The sequence below is a fragment of the Alosa alosa genome, chromosome 23 (genome assembly GCF_017589495.1).
Source record: "Alosa alosa isolate M-15738 ecotype Scorff River chromosome 23, AALO_Geno_1.1, whole genome shotgun sequence".
NCBI classification, from domain to species: Eukaryota; Metazoa; Chordata; class Actinopteri; order Clupeiformes; family Clupeidae; genus Alosa; species Alosa alosa.
Genome location: NC_063211.1, coordinates 9,303,883 through 9,316,382, shown reverse-complemented (window position 1 = coordinate 9,316,382; position 12,500 = coordinate 9,303,883). Strand labels below are relative to the sequence as shown.

General features: G+C 46.9%; 1 protein-coding gene across 5 annotated transcripts in view; it reads left to right on the top strand.

The window, feature by feature from the left end:
- Positions 1-12,500, top strand: part of LOC125288587 (bone morphogenetic protein receptor type-1B-like) — a 75,240-nt gene that overhangs the window by 12,585 nt on the left and 50,155 nt on the right. For 2 of the 5 annotated variants that reach the window (XM_048235065.1, XM_048235061.1), the window contains exon 2: positions 12,423-12,500. This exon is cut by the window's right edge and continues 94 nt beyond it. The exons of 2 other annotated variants lie outside the window; for them this stretch is intronic. The gene's annotated coding sequence lies outside the window, so the exon portion shown is untranslated. Of the gene's footprint in view, positions 1-5,827; positions 5,908-12,422 lie in introns of those variants that run through there. One more of the 5 variants, XM_048235062.1, reaches the window with a different exon arrangement.

Here is a 12,500-nt window from a genome sequence, read left to right as displayed (position 1 = left end):
CCTTTTGGCAGTTGAGTTGCAGAGGAGGCTGGGAGGGGAGACAGGGAGCGTCTGTCCTGAGAGAGAGAAAGAGAAAGCCACTGCCCCAAGGCTGCCCTCAGGCCCCACATCATCAGTGTGTTTGGGACAAGACTAGTGGGGCTGACCGCTCCATACAGGGACACATGTATACTATCCTTTCACTAGGATACTTGAATTTCCCCTTGGGGATCAATAAAGTATCTATCTATCTATCTATCTATCTATCTATCTATCTATCTATCTAGCCCCGTTTACATGCACATTCTCTTTTGGAATCGGAATGAATTTATTCTGGTTATTCTATCTGAATATATTATTTATTATATGACCGTTGCAGAATTATCTGCAGATTGCAGATTGCAGATTATCCCTTGTGCGCAAATGAAGATTGATATTACAAAATGTAAACAACTCGAATAAGTTTATACATGGCGATTGGATCGGACTACTGATCTGATTGAAATTCCAACCAGATCGGACAGTTTTATTCAGAATGTTTATATGAGTTTCATTTGGATTGAGGCATGAGACTGATTCTAATTGGATTAAATGTGCCCATGTAAGCCCACCTACTGTCACTTCACTACAGGGGTGGTAAAGCCAGTCCCACATTTTACACTATGATATACAGTGTCTCTCATCAGAGAGGGTAAAAGGTAACTAGAAAAATGAAATGATCACCAGATCATCTCTGAGTTTGGTATTTGTTTTTCACAAGAATAATGCAGGAGAAATGTAGTACATGATTAATTGATAGATTACTAATAGATTGTTGTCGTTATTTTATTATTGTCCTTATTTGTTGTAGTTCTGTGATTGTTGTATGATTGAAACGTTTAAAACACTATGGAATCTCTCTCCCCTTCCCTCTCTCTCTCTCCATCTCTCTCTCTCTGTTTCTCTCTCTCTCTCTATCTATCTGTGTCACACACACACACACACACACACACACACACACACACACATACACACACACACACACACACACGTCTCTCTGGTGCTGATTAAAGGTGTTTTGGTCTTCTCTCCACTCCCTCTCCCGTGGCTGAGTGAGAGAGCCAGGGCCGCTGGTGGTGCATCCAGTCGCTGGTCCATGTCTATTTAAGGGCTTTGCTCTGAGTCTGAGAGTGCTGGGCTCTGCTGAGTGCCAGGGCTGTTAGGGAGAGGAGATTTGTAAGCCTGGCAGATATTTATAACAATAACAGTACATAACAGCCATATAATCCCCCATCATTTTCCTGGAAGATAGATCTGACCGAGGCACAGACACAGAGCTTTCAATTTCTCTAGCTGCACTCTATCTCTTTCACTTTGTTCTTCCCTCTCTTTTGTCCTCTGATTTTCTTTCTTTCTTTCATACATTCATTATTTATTTGTTTATTTATCTCTTCCTCTCTAAATCTCTCAAACACAAGAGCACACCATTCTATCTAACAACGTTCCCCAATTACTTCTTTCGCACACACATAGTTCTAACACACTCTTCTGAGTGCAGAATTGTTGTTGTGTAGCAAAAGTACTGCTCAGCTCGACAGTGTAGCACTTTGCGTGTAGGTATGGCCTGTTCCTACTGCTGTTAGAGGTAAGCCCAGATCTTCAGGCATCATGCTATGTTTTTGGAGCCAGTTTTCACATTAACTGAACATTAACTGATGTTTCCTTTCCTATGTCATTCCTTGGCGTCATTACTTGACCTTAATAGGAAAGCAAATTTGTATAGCACATTTTTTGTACAATTAATAAAAAAGCAGAACATAAAGACATCATAACATAAAAAAAAAAATTGTCTGCAATGTGCACACATAGCGTACAGGTTTCTAAAGGCTGTTGCAGGGTAATGGAAGAGTGTTGCTAGTCGTCTCGCCTCCAGACGAGACTTCAGGCTTTTTAATTAGCGGCTTTGCTCTGATTAGTCTCTCATTTCCTCAGAGACAGGTGAGCTGTCCAAGCAAAACCATCCCAAACTGCCTGTCAGCTTCTCGCTCTCTGCAGACTATCCCCTCATGCACGCACACACACACACACACACACACACACACACACACACACACACACACACACACACACACACACACACACACACACACACACACAACCTCTCTCTTTTGCTCATTCTGCCACTCACTCATTAACACAGACACACACACCCAGGTCATTCCCTCTGTCTCTGCCCCCCCACTCCCCTTACTCTGTCTAAGTACCTGTGGTGTGTGTGTGTGTGTGTGCGCGTGTGCATGTGCGTGTGCGTGTGTGTGTGTGTGCGCGCATGGCGTGTAATGTCTGCGTGTGTGTGTGTGTCAACAATGTATCTTCGCGTGTGTGCATGTGTGTGTGCGTGTGTGTGCATGTGTGTGTGTGCGTGTGTGTGCGTGTGTGTGCGTGTGTGTGCGTGTGTGTGCGTGTGCGTGTGTGTGCGTGTGTGTGCGTGTGTGTGCGTGTGTGTGCGTGTGCGTGCGTGTGTGCGTGTGCGTGTGTGTGCGTGTGTGTGTGCGTGTGCGTGTGCGTGTGTGTGTGTGCGTGTGTGTGTCGTGTGTGCGTGCGTGTGAATGCGTGTGCGTGTGCGTCGTGTGTCTTGTGCGTCGTGTGTCGTCGCGTGTGCGTGTGTGTGCGTGTGTGTGTGCGTGTGCGTGCGTGTGCATGTATGTGTGCGTGTGTGTGCGTGTGTGCGTGTGTGTGCGTGTGCGTGTGTGTGCGTGTGTGTGTGTGTGTGTGTGTGTGCGTGTGTGTGTGCGTGTGTGTGTGCGTGTGTGTCGCGTGTGTGTGTGTGTGTGTGTGTGTGTACAGCTGCTCTGGGTTTTCCACCTGCACATGTATCAGGTCCTCCTCCACACAGTGGCCCTCTTGTTGTGAGTTTCTGCTGCATCAGGATTTAACCTGCTGCTGATCTCAGCCCCCCCGCCACGCTGCAAGAGCTCCCCACCCTGCTGCTCCATACCCACTGTCCCGTGGGTGTGTGTGTCCCGTGGGTGTGTGTGCCTTTACTGGGCTGAAAGATGAATAGATTTTTAAATGAAATTGCAAATTGAACTAATGCAATTAGTAATCATGCAGCTCACAGATCTGATTATTTGGGAGTATTTTGTTCCTTCCTAAGGCCATTTGATGACGATGATGATGGCCAACATGAGTCAGCATTTTAAAAAGCACCATTTGCAGCAGTATAAAGAATGTACAGTGAAGAAGGCAAGCAGAAGTAGTGCTGGTCTTGCCCATGAAGCCATATTTCAAAGTCATATAATTAATATTGTACTGAAACTTGACTTTCAACAATTATATTGCAGATCAAATTGCTATCGTAATATACAGAAAAATCAAAATTACATATTTTCCCCAAATCATTCAAATGAAACCCTCAGGAGGAATCACGGAGGCCCCAATTGCTACCTTTAGCAGCAAGCTATCTCTGTGCGGCTCTGTCTTCAGGACGGTCATAAATCTGGTCTAGGCTCCCTGGAACGGAAGAGATAGAAGTTGGATGGGAGAGGGATTTTCCTTCTGCAGATCCTCTTGTGTCTCTGCCAATCACAGACAGTGAGAGGGGAGAAGAGAATTCATCATATCTGATATCTGCTCGGGATGTCAAAACAGTCTGTGTGTACACACACATAAGCTAGCTTCCTGCTCTCACTGATTCAGTAGACTGAATAACTTTGCCATCAAGGGCTAGTTGACTCAGTATATTTCATTTGCCGGATGGCCATCATTTGGTATCTTTTTATTTTGTTTTCATTTCAGTGATGAAACATCAACATGGAGTACATTTGCTTTCATATTGGTTTGATTTTTTGGTGGGTTTGATTCTGTCTTGAAATTGTCTGATACAAACACAGACACAGCAAACCCACCAGCCAATGAATTGTCATCAGGTCGGGTAGAAGGCATGCACTGCATCCATATGTGCTGAGACCTGAAAATAAGAGTGGGACTCTTAGGGTGGAGTTATAATTAGCACATACCTGGAGCAGTCACAGCATGGAAAAACCCTTCCAACTCCCCACCTCCCCCAATCACATGCGTATATCCACGCACACACACACACACACACACACACACACACACACACACACACACACGACACACACACACACACACACAGACACACACACACACACAGTAATAATAACTAGATGTACCACATTGTGGTACATGGTTTGACCATTTTGTAAACCGCAGCCATTTTGTTTGAGTGAGCCAAATGAAACCTTAGGACATGTGAGCAGATGAGGTAGTATGAAGTATATGTATACCAAATTTCAAAATCATAGCTGAAGGGGTTCTTGAGATATAGAAATATATAAATTGCAGCGCCCCCTATGGATGGAGTTTCATGAAACTTGGCGTGCGTCCAGAGGTTATAATAGTGATCCTACATGTGAAATTTTTGGGCAGCACATTCTTTCTCGTCGTCTTGAATGAAGTGCCTGATATTGGCATTTATGTCTTTCACTAGGTGGCGCTACACCACAAATGAGCGGTTATGGGCTTGGTTGATGCGCCTCCTTGAGACCAACATACCACACAAAATTTTGTGATTGTTAATTCGTAATTCGGTTGGCGAGTTACTCCATAAAAGCTGTTTTTGGCCCACCTGGCTTTCGAGGGGTCCAGTGCGGCCCCCAGGAACCAAGCTTCTGCTCCCTATCAGCCTAGTGGTTCCCCACCAAGTTTCATATATGTCTTCTGGCAGTTTCAGGAACTGTCGACCATAAATTGCTGAAAAAAGGGGGAAAAGCATAATAATAATCCCAATAGTATACACACACACATCCTCGCTCAGAGACACGCTTTTGCACACCTTCCGTGCTTTGACACCCAGCACTCGACTGTGAAAATCTGCTGCGCCGTACGAAAACACCGTAATCAATCACCGGGGGCAATCAATCACCGCCTGTTGCCAAGAATCTGAAGCGGCCTCCACTCACTGTTCTGGAAAACGCCAGCAACTCGAGCACATGTTTAGATTTGGTTACAGGGTCGCACCGAGGCCTCGGGCCAGTTATGATTGGACAAGCACTTTGGGTTCTTAAACAACCCAAGGAGCCAGGTGGCTGCACTCCTTGAGTTGGCTGAAGCCAGGCTTTGCCATAGCAAAGGTCAGATTCAGTAGTTGGTTCTTGGGGTGAAAAAAGAGTACAATGTGTTTTAAATCAATGTTAGAATCTTAAAGGTGTATTAAAAGGATCGAGTGTCTCAACATCCTGCTGAATGTTACTCATCCATTTCCTTTTTGCCTGGTTAGATGCATTTGTTTACAGTCTTTTGGGACAGTTGCAGATTCAGTTGGGCAGACTAGCACACACTGGGGCTCTTTCTCATGCAATTCCCTTTTCCTCTTCATGGTCCACTTCTTGTCTTTCATAATTGCCATCCTCGCTGTTCCAGGCTCTTATCATGAACATCATAACAACAACCATCATCATCATCATCATCATCATCATCATCACCATTTCCACCAACATGTTCTTGCCATTATCTGTCTTCTACCTCATCATCATCATCATCATCATCATCATCTTGACCTTCTGGTTTCCTGAGCCTCCATTCATGCAGCAGCTGCTTTGACCCGTGCTGGCAGACTGTCATATGTTTCCCTTTACCAACCGCGCTGCCATGCTTGACTCATCTCCTGCACGGACACCCGAGCCCAGCGTGTAATAAGAGAGGGTTTTTGGGGAGCCTTGGAGCTCAGGGTTTGGTTGATGAGAGAGTCAGAGTGGACCCTCTCTGGGGAAGGGGGAGGGAGATGGTCTGGGAGCAACAAGAAGTTGGCCGTTTGAGCTTGAGTGTATGGACATCATCTTAGGAGGCTATTGCTCCAGTATTGGACCAGCACGTCTTTGGGATTGCAGAGAGAAATCACTCTTACCTCCACGAGCTGTAAGTCAGGTCAGTTGACAGGTTTATACCACTCAAGTTAGTAGTTTAGTGGCAAAGGTGCTGGGCTAGCTTGCAGTAGCCAGAAAAGTTGTGGGTTCAATTCCCAGCTGCCACTGTTGAGCCCTTGAGTAAGACACTTAATCCTGAGTTGCTCCAAGGAGAACCTGTATTGATTTAACTAATGCAATTTTGGATTAAAGGGACATTTTTATTATGTAGTTATGTATCCTGTTATGTATTTGATTTTTGGAGACATCAATGTTGTGGAAAGTTGGAGAACAAGGACAACCACAGCCCTTATTGAGGACATCATTCCAAGTGAAGTCTAATAGTGGTGGTTCCATCGATAACATCACCAAGATGTGAGAGATCACTAAAGGTTGGAAGGCTGCTAATAGCTCTGTTGCCAAATTCAGACCAAGAGTTTCACCAAAATGTGGATGGATAAAATCCAAACCTCTAGTGGCTATGAGTCAACCTTGACTTTTCCACATGGAAGGGAATCCCTCAGGCTGTCCCCAGCCATTCCAAACAGTCTCTGTTTGCGCTCTCTTACAAACTCACACCAAACCAAACAAGCACTCGTCAGGACCCTAACGAACTGGCCCCTTAACGAGCGCTGTGTCATGGCACTAGAGTTTGAGAAATGGCCTGGCACAGGAACCCTAAGAGGAAAAACCCAGGTTGAGAGGCCTTGCGAGTTTTGGACCGATGTCCCGGGACCGTAGCGGTGGCGGAATGCCAACGGAGTGGCCATAAAGGGAGCTTGTGTCCTCACCTCCACACGTGTCTGTAAATCTCACAGGTTCACGCAGGTTTACGGCCGCGGTAGCCAGCCTCCAGACGTGGAAAAATCCAAAAACAAGAGCCTGACATATAATGAGCTGGCCCGTATTGATTTGTGTGGCTCGGTTTATTCTGCCGAAAGACTGAGGATCTGTGCGCGCCGGCGCGCCATGGTGTTTATGAGGGGGGCGGTGGGCAGCGCCTGACACGTCTTGGCTGCGGCCAGCCACCCATAGGGTGCACTTGTTTTATTATTTGTGCCGCAGGACGAGGGCCAAATTAATTTTAGCCGGAGCAGCTGAATAAATGAATGGTGCTAGAGGTTGCCACAGTGTGCTCACTGTCTGCGTGGAACCCCGGCTGAAAAGGGTGTTTGTTTAGAAACAAGTGTTACGCCTATGGGTCTCACCCCAGTGTTGGCATGTGTGGGGGAGAGGGGGAAACAGAGAAAGAGAGAGAGAGAGAGAGAGAGAGAGAGAGAGAGAGAGATGGCTAAGCATGAGTCAGATCCTGTTCTCTCTGTGGTCCTGATTATGTGCTAATCCCACCCATTAAGTGATTCGGATCACATGGGGATCCAGGTCCTTTAGTTCACCTGCTTATATACAGTAGGGGTTCTGGTTCTGGTTAGTCCTGGCTCAGGCACTGTGCTCATGCTCTGAACTTCTGGACTGGAGACACCATGTCTCTGGCTGTGATGATATCCTGGCCCCTCAGTTCCCTTTAGTTCACTTTGCCTCTTCTATGCATCACAGACTTCTGTGCTCATTGTCCGGTCATGGTTCTCATCATGCTTTAGAATCTCACTTGACCTTTGTGTGACCCTCTGATTGGTGAGACCCTGATCCAGCTCCAGGGCTAATTCCACGCCATGTGGAGAGCGTTGGGGCTCCGTCAGTGATGGGCACCGTGACCCCGCGTCCATCCTGCTCCTCGTACTGACAGGCACATGTGGCTGGACGAGACTCTATCTGGGGCAGCTCTGCTGCAGCCTGTTCCCCATTTCTCATCCTCAAAACACGAGCTGTCAGGGAGAAACGCAACCAGGCCAGGTTTCGGCGGAACCGCCGCACGCTCTCATTTTTCACAACCGTTACAGTTGATCTCTGTGTGTGTGTGTGTGTGTGTGTGTGTGTGTGTGTGTGTGTGTGTGTGTGTGAAAGTCTCAGTCCCGACAGAGCAAGTCGAAGGCCATGTCTCTAAAGCTGCCGCTGCTTTGATTGCGTTGCATCGTGTGAAGGTTTGAAGTGGTTGTAACCAGGTGGCTTCTCTCAGAACCTCTCTGCAAGGCTGCAGCCAGATGCCAGGTCTGCAACGCAGCACTGTCTGTCTTTTATCTTCTGGCTGCACATTGAACTGATTCTGGTGCCTTGTCTGCATCCTATTTAACCACTCTGTCTAAAACTTAAAATGAAAAACAAAAAAATGTTTTCATGCATTTAGCAGTGATTCACACACCTTATGACACCGTATGTGTTTTTCGGTATACTTTTCCCATCGAGCAACATGGCTAGCCGTAGGGGTAAAATCTGTCTCACTCTGTGTTGAGCCTTTCTTTGATCTCTGTGACAACTCAAACTGCTCCTAACCGCACAAACTAGCCTGACTTCACCACCTATCCTGATTATTTGGATGGCGAGATCGTTCTACTCTGTGCGGCTCTGTCTTCAGGACGGTCATAAATCTGGTCCGTGCTCCCTGGAAGGGAAGAGACAGAAGTTGGATGGAAGAGGGATTTTCCTTCTGCAGATCCTCTTGTGTCTCCGCCAATCACAGACAGTGAGAGGGGAGAAGAGAGAATTCATCATATCTGATAAATGCTCGGGCTGTCAAAACAGTCTTACACACACTTCACACCAAAACCCCCATTGTCGTTGTACTGTTGTCTCTGTTAACCCCCCACCCCCACCCTTCTGACCCCCTCACATCTTTCCATCTCTCTGCTTTCACCCTGATCTCCAAACACAATTAACCTTGGTAATGGCTGGATGTTGATTTTGGGTCCAGGCTGAGCTCTTCTCCCATAGCTCCGGTAGCACTCTCTCGCATTCTCTCTCTCTCTCTTTCTCTTTCTCTCTCTCTCTCTTTCTCTCTCTCTCTCTATCTCTCTATCTCTCTCTACATCCATGACTTCAGCAGGGTCTAGAGTTACCGCCTCAGTCTTGCCGTAACTTCATTTTAGCCCAGCGCAGGCCATGGAGACGGCCCAGGAGAGGTGGGTGAGGGTGGGGGTGGGCTGGGGTTTGCTGGGGGAAGATGGACCAGACTGGGGATGATGTGAGCGCTTCAAGGCCTGTGGCTTCTCACTCACGGAGACTCCGGGCCCCATAAAGTCCTTCTGACAGATACAGCGGTGGTTTATTTGTCTGCACAAACGGAGTCATGAATATCACACATATATGTTAAATAAATGTGAAAGCATGGCCGACCGCAGCTGTCTGACGGCTGGGTCGCTCTCTGTAGTTTTTAGTATTGTAGCAAGATTGGTATGTGGCGTAGGATGGCTTAGTGTGGACGGCGGCTACTTTAGGTCTGGGAGCGGGTCCAGGTCACAGTCCAGAATGCACACAGACGGACGTGGAGGCTGTGAGCGCTGTAATGCGTTCATTGCTGATGAGGTTGCTGGATATCAGCATATGTTTTGTCTGGGCTCGCCTGGTCTCATATGAGGTCCCTCACTACAACTGTGGGAATGGGGTGACATCATCTGTGTTTGTCTAATTCTTTCCTTTTTTTCTTTCTTCTTCTTCTTCTTCTTCTTCTTCTTCTTCTTCTTCTTCTTCTTCTTCTTCTTCTTCTTCTTCTTCTTCTTCTTTCTTTTTTTTTTGTGTTGGGCGGGGGATCTCATGAGAAATAGTCCGATCTGGCGAGAGATGAAAGCTCGTTTAGAACCCCCCCAACCCAACAAAACAAAACTGCATGAAAAGGTGCTCGTCATTGCCATAAGTGTCCCTCGGGATGTTCCATTATTTATCGTCCATGTGCGCCGAACAACAACCCCCGTGCTGAGTGGACGCTCACGCACGCTTTCTGGACCTGTGGCTGCTGCCGATGGCTCGTTAATTGCGCTCCTCAGACTCGGTGGAGACGGGTGTCTGGACCGGCGCTATTAGGAGGTGAGGTATGCAGGCTAGCTCTTCGGCATTTCCCTGGATCACATTGTTCTGCGCGCTAGCTGGGGATGTGATTAGATCATAAACACGCGCTGTAATGAACTCCTAACTCAGTATGAAAATGCAGAGCAGTGAGGCATGTTGTTTTAATAGTTCTTGTTTGCTACTGCAGGGTTGGAATTCAATGTCAAATAAGATTGAACTGTTTACCTGTTTAATTGAATGTAACATTACTACTAAGGATGCGGTAGATGGACTGCTTTATAAAAATTCCATTCAGATTCCCTCAAGGCATAGTGGCTAAAATGTTCATGATGCTTAAACTGTGCATTATCACGGTATGTTACCTTATATTTTCATTTTGTTACATTTCTCACTTTTAACATTAGTATTTGCATCTGGGACTGAGCTTATGGCCTGCTGCTGCTATTGCGTTCACAGACCTACTTGAGAATTTTTGTTTTGCTTTTTTGCATTAGAGCAGGAAAACTTCTGTGGTGCATAGAAAGTTCTTGGTCAACAACTGGTTGTTTGATTGAGAAAGGCACTATATCCTTTAAGCCTAAAGCCCAAAGAGCTCTCCTGGTGCTGGGGCAAGCTCTCCTCTCTGACTTTCTCTGGTGCTGGGGCATGGCTGGTGGGGGAGCTCTCCTCCTCTCCTCTCTCCTCCTCTCTCCTCTCTCCTCCTCTCTCCTCCTCTCTTCCTCTCTCCTCTCCTCTCTGACTCTCCTGGTGCTGGGGCATGGCTGGTGGGGAGCTCCTCTCATCCTCTCCTCTCCTCCTCTCTCCTCCTCTCTCCTCTCTCCTCTCCTCTCTGACTCTCTCTGGGTGCTCGGTGTTGTCGGCTGGATACAGGGGCCCCTCTGTCTGAGGTGCTGAGACAGCTTAATTAGTGTGTGTGAGTGTGTGTGTACATGCGTGTGTGTGTGTGTGTGTAAGTCTGTGTGTGTGTGTGAGATGAGTGAGAGGGGGTCACTCTGACCCTGAGCTCACCCAGGAGGGCGAGTCACGCCCGCTAATTATTTTCACAGGCAGCGCCAATCAGTTGCGCAGCAGGACACACTCTGCCCCCCACCCCCCCCCCCCCCATCCCCCCAACCAAACACCCCCTCGTGTGTCCACCTCCCTCACACACACACACACACACACACACACACACACAGACACACACCGGTGCACATACATAAGTGTATATGTGTGTGTGTGTGTAACCTTACACAAACAGGCCCCCCACATACTATACACTGCTGAGGCATAGGAAGTTTCTCTCTCTCTCTCACACACACACACGCACACACACGCAAACACACTTGAGTGCGGCAGACCTCCAGGGATCAAAGGCACTCCTTCACTCATGCAGAACTGCCAGACACACACACACACACACACACACACACACACACACACACACACACACACATATTCACACACAAACACACACACATTCATAGGCACACACTCACACACACATATTCACACACAAACACTCTCACACACACACACACACACACACAGGCACAAGCACTCATACACATACTCACAGGCACACAGACACATTCTTTCTCAGATCTCTTGTTCTCTCTCACTCATACTCCCTATCTCTCTCTCTTTCTCTGTCTGTCTCTGTCTGTCACACACACACACACACATACAGTATATGGAAACAGGTGACCATAAGATCTCCGACACACACCCACACCCACACCCACACCCACACGCATACAAAAATACGCACACACACACACACCACACACACACACACACACACACACACACACACACACACACACACACACACTCACACTCACACACACTCACAGACACACACATACAGTATATGGAAACAGGTGACCATAAGATCTCAGACACACACACCCACACCCACACCCACACCCACACCCACATGCATACAAAATGCACACACACACACACACACACACACACACACACACACACACACACACACACACACACACACACACACACACACATAAACATGCCCACACCACAGGCAGTGATCCCTAAATTAAGAGCTCAGGAGGTTCCAGGTGTCTCTTGTCACGGGACATATGAACCTCTTCTTCCCTTTGCCCTCTGCTCTGACCATTCTCCATGCACATAAAAGCTCTGCCTCAGACATCACTGGGAATTACATTATATTATATTATATATATACTGTATATATATTCCCACCTGCATTCTGCCAGCACCTGATTGGTTCTAACCCCAACACTCTTACCATAACCATCTGAGCATCATTTCATTGTTGAATACATCGGCAGAAACAAGTGCTGTGCTTTCTTCCCAGTTGTATCCCAGTGGCATGATCTTCTTTTCACTTATTGTCAAGTGTAGCGTAAGTCACACTTGTTAGCCCTGATCCATCTTTATATTCAACAACCAAATGCTGATGTTCCTAATTCTCCATCAACCTATTAATCTCTCTAGTCTTAATGACGGTCATGACTCATATATTCTGATATTTAATGGCATTTGCATTAGAAGATCAAAACAGCACTGGCTGCTTCCAATAGTTTTATGACATCTTTACTCTCTCATGGTGGAATTGTTCCAGACTTTTCTGTTACTTTCATTTTAAAAGTGTTTTTTTTTATATATTCCCAGCTATGGCTGATGATGGCTCTCTCCTGGTCAGCCTTCTCACCCCTGTTATCTGACCATCTACTTACGGCAGAAGAAGGA